Below are 15,271 nucleotides of genomic sequence, written 5' to 3' on the forward strand. Positions count from 1 at the left end.
TGATAAAACAGGAAAGAATATCCAATGGTGGGGGGGGGAGTCTCTTCAACAAATGGTGTTGGGAAAACTGGGCAGCAACATGCAGAAGAATGAAACTGGACCAGAGGTGCCTGGGTGGCTCAGTTGGTTAAGCATCTGCCTTCAGCTCACATCACAATCCGGGGTTTCAGGATGGACCCCTGTGTGAGGCTCTCTGCTCAGTGGGGAGCCTACTTCTCCCTCTCCCTCTGCTCCTCCCCCTGCTTGCACTCTCTCTTTCTCTCTGTCAAATAAATAAAAGCTTTAAAAAGAAAGAAAGAAAGAAAGAAAGAAAGAAAGAAAGAAAGAAAGAAAGAAAGAAACTGGACCACTTTTTACAGCATATACAAAAATAAATTCAAAGCAGAGGAAAGATCTAAAAACGAGACCTGAAACCATTAAAATCTTAGAGGAGTATACAGCAGTAACCTCTTTAACATCAGCCATACCAAGTTCTTACTAGATAGGTCTCATGAGTCAAGGAAAACAAAATAAAAAATAAACTATCAGGACTTTAGCAAAATAAAAGCTTCTGCACAGAAGGAAATAATCAACAAAACTAAAAGGCAACCTACATAATGAGAGAAGATATTTGCAAATGGCATTATCTGATAAAGGGTTAGTATCCAAAATCTGTAAAGAATTTATAAATCTCAACACCCCCCAAAAAATGAATAATCCAATTAAAAAATGTGCAAAAGACATGAAGAGAATTTTTTTCCAAATATATCTAGATGGCCAACAAACACATGAAATGATGCTCACCGTCACTCATGTGGCTAGAGAGTATTATGTTAAGTGAACTAAGTCAGTTGGAGAGATACAAATACATATGATTTCACTCACATGTGGAATTTAAGAAACACACTAGCAAAGAAATAAGAGAGAGAGAGAGAGCAGCAAACCAAGAAACAGACTCTTAATTATAAAGAATAAACTGATGGTTACCAGAGGGGAGTTGGTGGGGACATGGGTTAAATTGGTGATGGGGATTAAAGAGTACACTTGTGATGAGCACCAGGTGTTGTATGGAAGTGCTGAATCCCTAAATTGTACACCTGAAACTAATATTACATTGTACATTAGTAAACTGGAATTTTAATAAAAACTTTACATTTAAAAAATACATCTTTGTAACAAAACTTACAATAGTGAAATGTGATACCTCCAGCTTTGTTCTTTCTCAAGACTGCTTTGGTTATTTGGGGTCTTTGGGATCCCACACAAATTTCAGATTGTTTGTTCTAGTTCTATGAAAAATGCTGTTAGTATTTTAATAGGTATTACATTAAATCTGTATATTGCTTTGGGTAGTAAAGGCATTTTAACAACATTTCTTCTTCCAATCCAAGAGCGTATAATGTCTTTCCATTTGTTTGTGTCATCCAGTTTCTTTCACCAATGTTTTATAGCTTTCAGATTATAGGTTTTTCACCCCCTTGATTTGATTAAGTTTATGCCTGTTTAGAGCTTTCTATATATACTATCATGTCATCTGCAAATAGTGAAAGTTTGACTTCTTACCAATGTGATACCTTTATTCCTTTTTCTTGTCTGATTTCTGTGGCTATGACTTCCAGTACTATGTTGAATGAAAGTGGTAAGAGTGGACTCCTTGCCTTGTTCCTGACCTTGAAGGAGAAGTTTTCAGTTTTTCTCCGTTGAGTATGATGCCAGCTGTGGGTTTTTCACACAAGGTCTTTAATATGTTGAGGTATGTTCCCTCTAAATATACTTGTTGAGGGTTTTACCATGAATGGATGTTGTACTCACAATCTAAACTTTTAGTTAATACTGAATAGATAGTCAACCAATGGTTCTTTTTCCTTCAAAATTAAATAATGCTTAAGTGTCACCATGCATTTATTTTAAAAATGCTCATTTAGTATGATAAGAGTAAACAGATACAGCCTTATCTCCTTGGCCTTATTTTCTGTTTTTGAATAATTGAATAACATTCTGTTTTGAATAATATGAATAACATTCATAATGAACAATTACTAACTAAATTACTAGTCTATTCCTTAGGAAACATCCTTTGTTCCTGCTTAAGCCCATTGATCCCCTTGCTCAGTACCTGCAACTAAGCATTTAACAGTTGCTAGAGAAAATCTCAAAGTCACTGTCACTATTCTTTCCTCCTCTTACTTGATATCATAGTAACATCTGACATGACTGATTAACAAATATTTAATAACTGACACACTGCCTAAATGACCTAATTATATAATTAGAAGACTTATTGTAACATAAAAACACCATCATGAGGAAAAAAATGTCAACTGTAGATTACTTTTCAGGATATTTGGGGGAGGGAAGTAGCATAGAAATATAATCTAATTAAACAATTAAGGATCTTTCCACAAGAATACTGATTATGTTATGACCCACAAATTGAGTTTCAAAATTGTACCTACAAAGATGACATAAGAAATAAATACGTTTAAAAAAATTAAAAAAAAAACATTTAGAATTACACTTATGGTTCATGATTTCCTATAGTTGTCAAACTACAAGGTCTGATCTACCACAATATATCACTGACAATAAAACTCTCTAGTTTTATTCAATAATCTCATGATTCCAAGTATAACTCTTACACCAAAATAAAATTGTAGGAGACTATAACTTTTTAAAAAAAAAAGTACTTCAAAAAATTAGCTAAAATTACTGAATGTTTCTTAAATAAAAGCTCGATGGACCTAAAAAAAAAAAGGAAGAGAAGGGTAAGGGAGGGGAAGAGAAATGAAGGGAAGGGAAAGGAAGGGAGGGGAGGAAACCTCCCTGACATCAAGACATTTTGGTATCAGAGTGAAAAGTCACTTCAGAATGAGGTTCAGAATCTGCTTCAAATGTGTGGTAATCAAAGTGTTTCTGAAGTGACAGGACTAAGAGATGAGAAGAAATGGCATCTGAGTTATCCTGGATTGACACGAGTAAAAAATCAAGAAACTTCAGAATATGTCTTGGCATAATGACTTGGCCAACTGGCTAGAGATGTTCACTGATTCACTTAGGAAATGATGACTAGAAGATATATTTTTAATGTGCTTGGAACAAATTATGGAGAAATTTGACTTCCAAACTAAGGGTTTAGTATCTAACTGAAGCTTTTACATAGAAAGGTGCTAGTATTAAAGGACTAATTGTGAAGATTACTGTATAAATGCTGTGGAAACTCTCAGAAATAGAGTGGAAAAACAGGAAAAGTGAAGAAGACACAATGATACATTAAAAAAGGGAATACATCAGCATGTATCACAGAATACACAAAAATGGTTTTGAAAATGGTCTGAGCCAACATCAAACAATGATTCAGAAATCACCTTTGCTCTCTACCTCTCACAAATAACTCTGAAGAAATGATAGATTACTGTGTAGGAAGCTGGGTACTCAGAGTCAAAGACATTCAGAAACCTATTAGAAAGGGAACACCTCCTCAACTGTTCTCATCAAGACTGTCAAGATCAATATCAATTTTTTTTCTCTCATAGTAAGTGGAGAGATTTCTTGAGTTCTCCTTCTAAACAAGAGGTTTGACTCCTATTCTGTGAGCTTTTAAACCTTTCTAAAAGCAAAGGCTATAGAATTTAAATTTAGAAGGGTACTTTAAAGACACCCCAGTAGTCTCCTTCTAGAAAATACACAATCACTTCACTTGGTTTCTTCAGGTTATTCAATCATTCACAAGTATTTTAGTCTTCAATTGTGTGAAGAAAAATGTACCAAGTCATGTTAGGAGGCATAAAAATTAAATATCTGATTTTTGTGCATATATTTGTTTTATGAGGACTTTTACTCCTTCTTTAAGCAAAAATCTAAAACACAAATGGTTTGATATATTTGTTTTTTTTATATCAACACAAAAGAACATGCATTGAATGTTCCCTAGTCCATTAACTTACCCTTATTTTGCAGGTGTTGAATTTTCTATTACTCAATGGGATTTTTAAAAGCTTGTTCGAAGCTACAATATGTGCCATTTCCATGTGGGTTAATTCTAAGACAACTTTAACTTTTATTCTTTGCTTTTTATTTTTAAAGTTGTAACTTGAAATTGCATTAGTGTCATCTCTATACAATTTAATGGTTTTAAAGTCATTATCAAGAAACATGAAAATCTCGCAAGCCAGCTAACATCTCATATGTTATAACAAATTTAACCAATAGTCCAATCATATTCAGGCCTTCATATCACCACAACATTATCAAAACAGCTGGTGGATTTATTTTAAAGTGTTCTTGCTTTTTCCAATGAGAGTTTTCACAGATGGAAGCACCCTTCCAAGATAAACTTCAATCTGCTACATTTAAAAAAATACTTGGGAAAGTTCAATAAGTTTGCAAGTGTGAGAAGGGTGAATTAACACCACTTATACTTCTAGACTGAGCTGTATAATGGTGAGTGTCTAATGGTGAGTGTGCATTAAATTAATGTACATTAATTTAATATAAAATGTCCCTAATAGCACATATAGAAAATAAAGGCATAGGGAACACCATCAAGCTATCACCATCTCTCAGTAAAAAACCCACTGGTCTTCAGACATTTGGCAAAGGAGAGTGGGAACCTATCATTCACAGGACACACAAAAACTCCTGCCCTCACAGTACTCACTCTTCTGGGGACAAATGGATACAGAATATGTTTGCCTGGTTTTACTCAGAAAACCCTCCCTTCAAAACTCAGACACACTAAATTTTAGAAAAGTTTTGCACAATATGATTAGACTTTTAGAACTATGAATGCGTAAGAAAAAAAAATATTTTTGTAGAAAACAATTTTTTTTTTAATATGACCTTGAGATGCTGAACTAGGAAACTTGACACAGACAGCATGCCTAGTACATTATACAGCATAGAACAGATTTAACAAATTTAAGTCAGCATCACATTCCCCCTAGGCTTTTTCTAGCTAAAAATTTTTTTCTTGGGGCACCTGGGTGGCTCAGTGGTTAAGCCTCTGCATTTGGCTCAGGTCATGATCACAGGGTCCTGGGATAGAGCCCTGCATCTGGCTCTCTGCTCAGCGGGGAGCCTGCTTCCTGCTCTCTCTCTGCCTGCCTCTCTGACTACTTGTGATCTCTGCAAAATAAATAAATAAAATCTTTTAAAAATTTTTTCTTATAATATTAATCATGAGAGTTTAAGATTTTAAAGTTTATTAAAGAAAATTCATATTAGGAAGCACAATAAGAAAGAAAGCAAGAAAGAAGCAAAAACTGTATGAAGAAAAATAACTGAATAACCTTATCACAAATAAGATTTAAAACAACAAATCCACTGACTGCTGCAAAAAGTTGTATGTATAAGACAATTAGTAATAAAGACAAAATTTCATTATTTATGTTATTAGAACTAGACTATAACACTTCTATTTTCTTCTTTTCAAACAAAATAACATCAGGTTATTTTGTGAGAATTTGTTCTTTACTGACAAGAATGTGAGATTTCTTAATTGACAGGGTGCTGCAGTGTCTACCATACTGTATTATTATATTGTAGCTCATAAAACCAGCTGCCAGTCACTATTTGTACAATGGGTACTTACCAGAAAACTCTCCATTCCGAGTACATTAATTTAAACCCATTATTACTTTTAAAAGCAAAACTAGTTTTGATAATAATTTACCTAAATTTTTCACTTTGCCAATTTTTAGAAAAGTAAACCCAAATTTCCTTAAGATGAAGTTTACTGTTGCTGGAGGAGAGGAAGTTGGAAGGATACGATAATCAGATGAAGGGCATCAAGGGAGAACATTTTACATAAAGAGCATTGGGTGTTATACGCAATTGATGAACCACTAAATTCTACCCCAGGCAGAGAGAGAGGAAGGGAAGCAGGCTCCCTGCTGAGCAGAGAGCCTGATGTGGGGCTTGATCCCAGGACCCTGAGATCATGACCTGACCTGAAGGCAGCGGCTTAACCCACTGAGCCAACCAGGCGCCCTGTTATTCATTTTAATATGCAACTTACATTTTTCACTTAATAGCAATTCCCCTCTAGGTCAATAAATAATAATATATTTTTAAGAATAACCTCACAACATTCCATAATATAAGTATTAAAATATAATAAGTAATAAAAATATAAGTAATAAGTAATATACAACATATAATAAATAATATAAATAGACTTAGCAGTTTTCATAATGATGGGCACTATAGTTGTTTCAGGTATCTGCCACTTCAAATGATGCTACAACTGCTACAATAAAATATAGTGTACATATACCATTACATGGTAGCATTTTTATTTTTCTAGGAAGAGCACATAATAAAGCACAATTGGCACAATGGTATATATATTTGTAATTTACAAATAAATTTCTACTATGTGACACTTATTGTTTCCTTCCAGCTGAAGAGCATAAGAGGCTATTAAACTTCTTAACTTCAACAATCTGATGAGAGGAAAGTGGTGTCCCATCTTTTGATATATATATATCTCTGGCTAATACTGAACTAAGACATCTCTAATATGGTAATTAGTCATTTGCATTACCTCTTGTGTAATGTTTATGACCTTTGCCTATGTGTATACTGGATTAGTTATTATTTAAATACCCAGGAACACTTTGATAATAGATAAGTTAATATATGGTTTAAAAAAAAATCATTTCAAGTTGCATTAGCTTTCATTTAAAAATGTGTGCATTAAAATTTGTTCTCACATAATTTATAGCTTCCAAATTATTTTAAAAGACTTTATTTATTTATTTGAGAGACAGAGATCACAAGTAGGCAGAGAAGCAAGTGGGGTTGGGGGGGGAGCAGGCTCCCTGCCAAGCAGAGAGCCTGATGTGTCACTGGATCCCAGGACCCTGAGATCATGACCTGAGCCGAAGGCAGAGGCTTAACCCACTGAACCACCCAGGAGCCCCTAATGAGGGGTTATAAAAGCAAATTCAAAATTATACCTGAACGATTTTTCAAAGAACCCATCATTTTCCACTAAATTGAAATGAACTCTTCATTACATATTATGTTCTCTTACATACTTCATCCTCTTTACAGACTTTCATCTGCTCCAGAAAACGTGTATTCTTGTACCAACAGTACATGTTGATTATAGAAGCTTTACAGTGAGTTTAAGATCTGATATGGCAAATCTTTTTGTCTTATTCTTCAGAAGTTTCTTTCTTCCATATAGCTTCCCAATTACTATTTCAGTATTTGTCAATGCAGGTTTCAATCAATCTAGACTACCTATTAAATCTTTAGTAATTATTACACTTTTTTTTATAATTTTTTATTTTTTATAAACATATATTTTTATCCCCAGGGGTACAGGTCTGTGAATCACCAGGTTTACACACTTCACAGCACTCACCAAAGCACATACCCTCCCCAATGTCCATAATCCCATCTCCCCTTCTCTTCTTTGTTTTGTGAGATTAAGAGTCACTTATGGTTTGTCTCCCTCCCAATTCCATCTTGTTTCATGGATTCTTCTCCTACCCACTTAAGCCCCCATGTTGCATCACCACTTCCTCATATCAGGGAGGTCATATGATAGTTGTCTTTCTCTGCTTGACTTATTTCGCTAAGCATGATACCCTCTAGTTCCATCCATGTTGTCGCAAATGGCAAGATTTCATTTCTTTTGATGGCTGCATAGTATTCCATTGTGTATATATACCACATCTTCTTGATCCATTCATCTGTTGATGGGCATCTAGGTTCTTTCCATAGTTTGGCTATTGTGGACATTGCTGCTATAAACATTCGGGTGCACGTGCCCCTTTGGATCACTACGTTTGTATCTTTAGGGTAAATACCCAATAGTGCAATTGCTGGGTCATAGGGCAGTTCTATTTTCAACATTTTGAGGAACCTCCATGCTGTTTTCCAGAGTGGCTGCACCAGCTTGCATTCCCACCAACAGTGTAGGAGGGTTCCCCTTTCTCCGCATCCTCGCCAGCATCTGTCATTTCCTGACTTGTTGATTTTAGCCATTCTGACTGGTGTGAGGTGATATCTCATTGTGGTTTTGATTTGTATTTCCCTGATGCCGAGTGATATGGAGCACTTTTTCATGTGTCTGTTGGCCATCTGGATGTCTTCTTTGCAGAAATGTCTGCTCATGTCCTCTGCCCATTTCTTGATTGGATTATTTGTTCTTTGGGCGTTGAGTTTGCTAAGTTCTTTATAGATTCTGGACACTAGTCGTTTATCTGATATGTCGTTTGCAAATATCTTCTCCCATTCTGTCAGTTGTCTTTTGATTTTGTTAACTGTTTCCTTTGCTGTGCAAAAGCTTTTGATCTTGATGAAATCCCAATAGTTCATTTTTGCCCTTGCTTCCCTTGCCTTTTGCGTTGTTCCTAGGAAGATGTTGCTGTGGCAGAGGTCGAAGAGGTTGCTGCCTATGTTCTCCTCAAGGATTTTGATGGATTCCTTTCGCACACTGAGGTCCTTCATCCATTTTGAGTCTATTTTTGAGTGTGGTGTAAGGAAATGGTCCAATTTCATTTTTCTGCATGTGGCTGTCCAATTTTCCCAGCACCATTTATTGAAGAGGCTGTCTTTTTTCCATTGGACATTCTTTCCTGCTTTGTCAAAGATTAGTTGACTGTAGAGTTGAGGGTCTATTTCTGGGCTCTCTATTCTGTTCCATTGATCTATGTGTCTGTTATAAGAACATATTATGAGCAACTCTACGCCAACAAATTTGACAATCTGGAAGAAATGGATGCATTCCTAGAAACATATAAACTACCACAACTGAACCAGGAAGAAGTAGAAAGCCTGAACAGACCCATAACCAGTAAGGAGATTGAAACAGTCATTAAAAATCTCCAAACAAACAAAAGCCCCGGGCCAGACAGCTTCCCGGGGGAATTCTACCAAACATTTAAAGAAGAACTAATTCCTATTCTCCTGAAACTGTTCCAAAAAATACAAATGGAAGGAAAACTTCCAAACTCATTTTATGAGGCCAGCATCACCTTGATCCCAAAACCAGACAAAGATCCCATCAACCATCAATAAAGAGAGCTATAGACCAATATCCTTGATGAACACAGATGCGAAAATACTCAACAAAATACTAGCCAATAGGATTCAACAGTACATTAAAAGGATTATTCACCACGACCAAGTGGGATTTATTCCAGGGCTGCAAGGTTGGTTCAACATCCGCAAATCAGTCAATGTGATACAACACATCAATAAAAGAAAGAACAAGAACCATATGATACTCTCAATAGATGCTGAAAAAGCATTTGACAAAGTACAGCATCCCTTCCTGATCAAAACTCTTCAAAGTGTAGGGATAGACGGCACATACCTCAATATCATCAAAGCTATCTATGAAAAACCCACTGCAAATATCATTCTCAATGGAGAAAAACTGAAAGCTTTTCCGCTAAGGTCAGGAACACGGCAGGGATGTCCATTATGACCACTGCTATTCAACATAGTATTAGAGGTCCTAGCCTCAGCAATCAGACAACAAAAGGAAATTAAAGGCATCCAAATCGGCAAAGAAGAAGTCAAATTATCACTCTTCGCAGATGATATGATACTATATGTGGAAAACCCAAAAGACTCCACTCCAAAACTGCTAGAACTTATACAGGAATTCAGTAAAGTGTCAGGATATAAAATCAATGCACAGAAATCAGTTGCATTTCTCTACACCAACAGCAAGACAGAAGAAAGAGAAATTAAGGAGTCAATCCCATTTACAATTGCACCCAAAACCATAAGATACCTAGGAATAAACCTAACCAAAGAGGCACAGAATCTATACTCAGAAAACTATAAAGTACTCATGAAAGAAATTGAGGAAGACGCAAAGAAATGGAAAAATGTTCCATGCTCCTGGATTGGAAGAATAAATATTGTGAAAATGTCTATGCTACCTAAAGCAATCTACACATTTAATGCAATTCCTATCAAAGTACCATCCATCTTTTTCAAAGAAATGGAACAAATAATGCTAAAATTTATATGGAACCAGAAAAGACCTCGAATAGCCAAAGGGATATTAAAAAAGAAAGCCAACGTTGGTGGCATCACAATTCCGGACTTCAAGCTCTATTACAAAGCTGTCATCATCAAGACAGCATGGCACTGGCACAATTATTACACTTTTATACATGTATTAAGAAATAATTATCTGCTGTTAGATTAGATTTTAAAAGGTAAAATTATAGCTAAAACATTTTTAAAAAGTCATCTGAATGTATTTTTGAGCTGCCATGTCCAAGTCTGAAAATGACAAGGCAGTAAGAGAGAAAAATAAGTGTAATCACCTAAAGGCATTTGGTAAGTAAATCAGGAGAATATTGTCCTCCAAGAATATAACAGATACAAAACCCTTGTAAAGAAAAATGTATTAATTGCATTCTCCCCCAAATTTCTACAAACTTTAAAGAAAAGCAGAGGAAAGAAAGAAAAAAAGAAAGGAAGAAAGGAAGGAAGGAAGGAAGGAAGGAAGGAAGGAAGGAAGAAAGGAAGAGAAAAGGAAAGGAACCATAAGATAAGTTAAGTTATGGAGAATAAAGTAAAAAGGTTTAACATATGTCTAATTAAGAGTTCCATAAGGAGATGATAGAGAGTGAATGAGAAATTCTCCCAAATGATGAAAGTCATCAGTGCACAGATTCAACAACTATAGTGAAAAGTAAGCAGAATAAACAAGAAGAAATCCAAACGTAGATTTGAGTGTCTCAGTCAGTTAAGAGTCTGTCTTCGGCTCACCTCATGATCCCGGAGTCCTGGGATCAAGCCCATGTTGGGCTCCCTGCTCAGCAGGAGACTGTTTCTCCCTCTCTTCCCTCTCCCCCTGCTCATGTACTCTCTCAGTCACTTTCTTAAATAAATAAATAAAATCTTAAAAAAAAAAAAAAAAGAAATCGAAACACAGATAAATCACTGTTTAGTGATTTAGTGAACACTAAAGATAAAAAGTTCTTTAAAACAACCCCCTCCTGGGGCACCTGGGTGGCTCAGTAGGTTAAGCCTTTGCCTTCGTCTCTGGTCATGGTCTCAGGTTCCTGGGATCAAGCCCCGCATCTAGCCCCGCATCGAGCCCCACATCGGGCTTCCCCCTCTCCCTCTGCATGCCCCTCTGCCTACTTGTGATCTCTCTCTCTGTCAAAAAGATAAATAAATAAATAAATAAATAAATAAATAAAATCTTTAAAAAAAAGCCCCCCTCCAAAGACATGTAACACTCAAATAAGCATTAATTAGGTTTCTGTTAATTTTCCAATAGTATCAGTATAAGCAAAACTAAACCACTTTCCCATGGCAATTCCAAAATGAAAAAAAAAAGGAAAATAAATGAAGAAAATTGGCAAAATGTGAATAAAGCTAACCCAATATAGACTAATATTGGAAGAAATACAGACTAATATTGGATTAGCTTTATTCACATAGACTAATAAAGCATAACAATAATATCTTACAAGTTTTAAAAGGATAAGATTAATATACATAAAACAGTATTTTCTGACTTAGGGATAAGCTAATTGGATATATAGTACTTTACTCCCTACCAGAAGACCCACTCAAATTAACATCCTAAATGACACAGACCATACCAAAAATGAGTTGTAAAAATTTGAATTCACTGAGTCCTAGAAAAATACATTTTCACTTACTCAAATACTGGCATCTCAACTGTAAATGAAATTAACACATGAATTCAGAACTATTTACTTAAGCCAAATAGCATATTCACTCTAATTGTTTGCCCTCTAAAAGCATAACAGAGTTTTTAAAACTCTGTGTTTTAAAACTGTGTTCTCTTGAGCATCATTATATGGCAGTGTGTAAGTTTCTAACAGACCTCTTAGGACAAAGGTGCTCATAGTTCTTGTTTAACAAAACAAGTGAGGAAACTAGCCTTGCACACTTAAAGAAACCTTATCACTACCTTTTTATTTTACATATTTAAAATATTCATATTTTCAAATACTAATGGGAGGTAATTTGTGGGCCTCCTAATTTTTTTTTTCATCTCCTTATTTCTCTGTCATGATAGTGGGGAAAAGCTCAATAGGCTTACATAATAGGCTATGTATTTGGACACTGATTTCTAGGCACTGGGAAGCCACTGACATTTTTTGAACAAAGCAGTGATATAATTAGAGCTATGTTTTCAGGAAATTATTCTGGAAATTATCAACATTTTACTTGATAAAGGTATTAAACCACTTAGCCATTATAACTGAAAAGCAAACCCCAAAGGAGGATGAAGTGAAACTATTGATTAAGCTTCTGCTTTTTAACACTTGTGTCAGAAATATGCCTGTGTGTGTGCATGTGTACACACACATATACACATGCACATATATTGAGATGATTTCTTTTAAATAAAAATATTGTTGCCCATAGTTATCAAATGAATTCTGCTGGCGACATCTGTTCCTTCCCTGACTAGTACTTTCCATGGGGATCTATCATAAAGAAGAGTTTTGTTCTGTTTTTTTCCATTGCATCATTTAGTCAGCTTTCCTCTAATATGTATTATTAAGTTTATTTATCTAGGTATAAAAGCCACGCAAATCTGGGCACACAGATTCTATACAATATACAAATCAGTGGAAAAATCAATTCTTTACAATTTGACGGAAACATTTGAAAAGAGAAAGCAACTCCATTGTTTAAAATCAAGTATCATGAAACGAAGGAACATTTTAAAAAAGTCATTCTTTTTCGCTACATTTATAGATTGGTCTCACTCATTCTTATATACTGTATTTTTTTCCCCCAAAGGAAAGCTATCGGGAAATAGAACCCAGTATTCACAGTTTGATGACTCTGAAACGTGTACTTCCGATTGAGAGATACAATTGCAAACAACAGCCTGCATGAACGAAACAGAGAAAAACTGACTGAGGGGGTACAATAGAATTGAGTGTACCTTTGAAAACTAGAGCTGTAATCCAGTTTGTAAGAAAATAAAGAATGGAACTATTGGCCTAAACTCCCTGAATCACAGAAACCTAACACAATACAATACAAGTGACATCCTTTTCTCAAAGAGGCACAAGGCTCATTGAGTCTGGCGATTCAATTACCCTCTCAACCTGGAAAGAATCCCCCTCCTGAGTTGAGGTCCACTGGCAAAGCAATGTGGGACAGCCTACATTGTACACAGCTGGTAAATATCTAAAAAGCTGCAGGCTTTAAAGAACAAGAATCTCTGACCTTTTATGATTACTTCAGTGTTCTTCAACAAAACACTATTTAATGATAGAGTTCCCTAAATGCCTGGCAAAAGATCACATTTTCAATTAAAGGTCTCCAAATATCTTCTCTTCAAATAAAAATCTGTTTAAATAAAAATAGCTAAGCAAATCACTTCATTAGGCAGTAAGGAATACAGACAAATTAATGAAACAGAAGTTTTCCTAAAATAGAGGTGATTCTGATCTTGCTTAGACATTTTATAAACTTCTCAAAGAATACCATTATTCTCTTCAGGTCTTTTATTTTTTCCTATAAATTTGTATAGACCTTGAATGAATGGGGTATACACTAATTAGAATCCTACTATCACTAGTGGACTTTGGAATATCTAGGGAACATTTAGCTAAGATGGATTATAACTGTAATATCTCCTCATGCATGAAGTCAAGTATGGAAATAATTTTAGTCAAAACACTGCAGACTTCAAACTTTGGACATTTGGTTTCATCCCATTCCTAAGAAGCCATTAGTAAATAAATAAGATTTCACATAATGAATTATTTTCACATATAAGACAAAGGTCTTGTGATGATAGATGTTTGGGATTACCATAAAGTTAATAAATGAGATCCCTTCCTAGAATTCAACTTCTTAATTATAAAACAAATATAAAGAAATTGGTGATCTTCTATGGATGGGATTAAGTCTCAAATATTGAGAATAGAATGACAATATTTTCACAACTGAATCCCAGTCTAATGGCTTTGTCTCTTTTCCATCACTCTGTTTTCTGTAATCTAGGCCCTACCCTAGCCACACTGGAGTTACTACATTTGCCCAAATTTGTCATGTACATTCACATGGCTGCCTTTGCCCATGCGGAATACTCTTCCTGGATGCATAGATTGCAGCATCAGCCACATTCAATATAGTTAGGGTGTCTTTTTTTTTTTTTTTTTTTTTTCTTAATGTATCCATTTCTGCTCACAAATTATGAACTTCTACAAGGCAGGGCCGTAACAGGAACCCAATACATGTCACTGTGTTTGGTACATAGCAGCTACTCAATAAATAATACCAGCTACAAAAATAGTAATCCCTTGTATAATATGCACCATACTGAATGTAGAGGGAAATTAATAATTCCACATCCACAAAATATTTGTTAAATAATCACTATGTTAGGGATGGTCACACGCAAGTATCATTTCATTTATACCACAACCTTGTAAGACAGATGCTGTCTTTCTTTCATAAATAATTTTCCCTGGGTTCCCAATAAGTGGTTAATCTAAAAATTTAACCTAGACTTAAATAAAATAAATATATTTATAAATAACAATATATTAAATATAATTAATATATCCATTTAGATTAATACCATAACATATACCTAAGTAATAACATTAATTCTTTTGAAATCCTAAAACTATATAAATGTACCATTTTCCCCTGAAATATTTTTTTGAATAACTGACATTGAGAAATGATCTTTTAAAAAAAAGGTAGCTGGTTGGTGAAGGAGTACTTATTGGATTTGTATAGCATTTTAGAACATAAATGTCAAACACTGAAAAGAAGGATTCTCTACATCCTTTAGGAAAGACTTCCTTCAGCTTTTGTCCATTTGCTAAAGCATCAAACACTTGGCTATGAGCTCACAATACTCATTTCACAACTGAAAGATACTATTAATTAATTATTCAATCAATCAAACATTCACTTAGTGAATGAAAAAATAGGCTTAGTTTCACACTGGTTTAAAAAAAAAAAGAAGATTAAAATTCTTTCTGTTCTACTCATGCTCATAAAAGTCTGTTTTGTATGTTTTAGTCTTGGGGGTTTTTTGGTTATAACTCTATTGAGTCTTTATGATTTATTCCATATCTTAAACAAATTAACTGAATTTTAGCAACAGGGAAAGTCCATTTCCTCGATGTGTCTCAGTCTGCCAGACTTAATACCAAAACACATTTTGAAACAAAAATATTTCACAAATTTGAAAAGCATTTTGCTAATCAATGACAGTTCCTATCTATAAGCATTTAGCAAGCTTAAGCTACAGTCAATCTATTCAGGGAGTGTCTTGGATTTAAAAATCATT

General features: G+C 34.8%; 1 protein-coding gene across 6 annotated transcripts in view; it reads right to left on the reverse strand.

Moving 5' to 3' along the window:
- DPYD (dihydropyrimidine dehydrogenase) overlaps nt 1–15,271 on the reverse strand; it is an 833,169-nt gene that overhangs the window by 629,403 nt on the left and 188,495 nt on the right. The gene's annotated exons all lie outside the window — the stretch shown is intronic.

This window comes from Mustela lutreola, chromosome 10 (assembly GCF_030435805.1).
Source record: "Mustela lutreola isolate mMusLut2 chromosome 10, mMusLut2.pri, whole genome shotgun sequence".
Lineage (NCBI taxonomy): Eukaryota > Metazoa > Chordata > Mammalia > Carnivora > Mustelidae > Mustela > Mustela lutreola.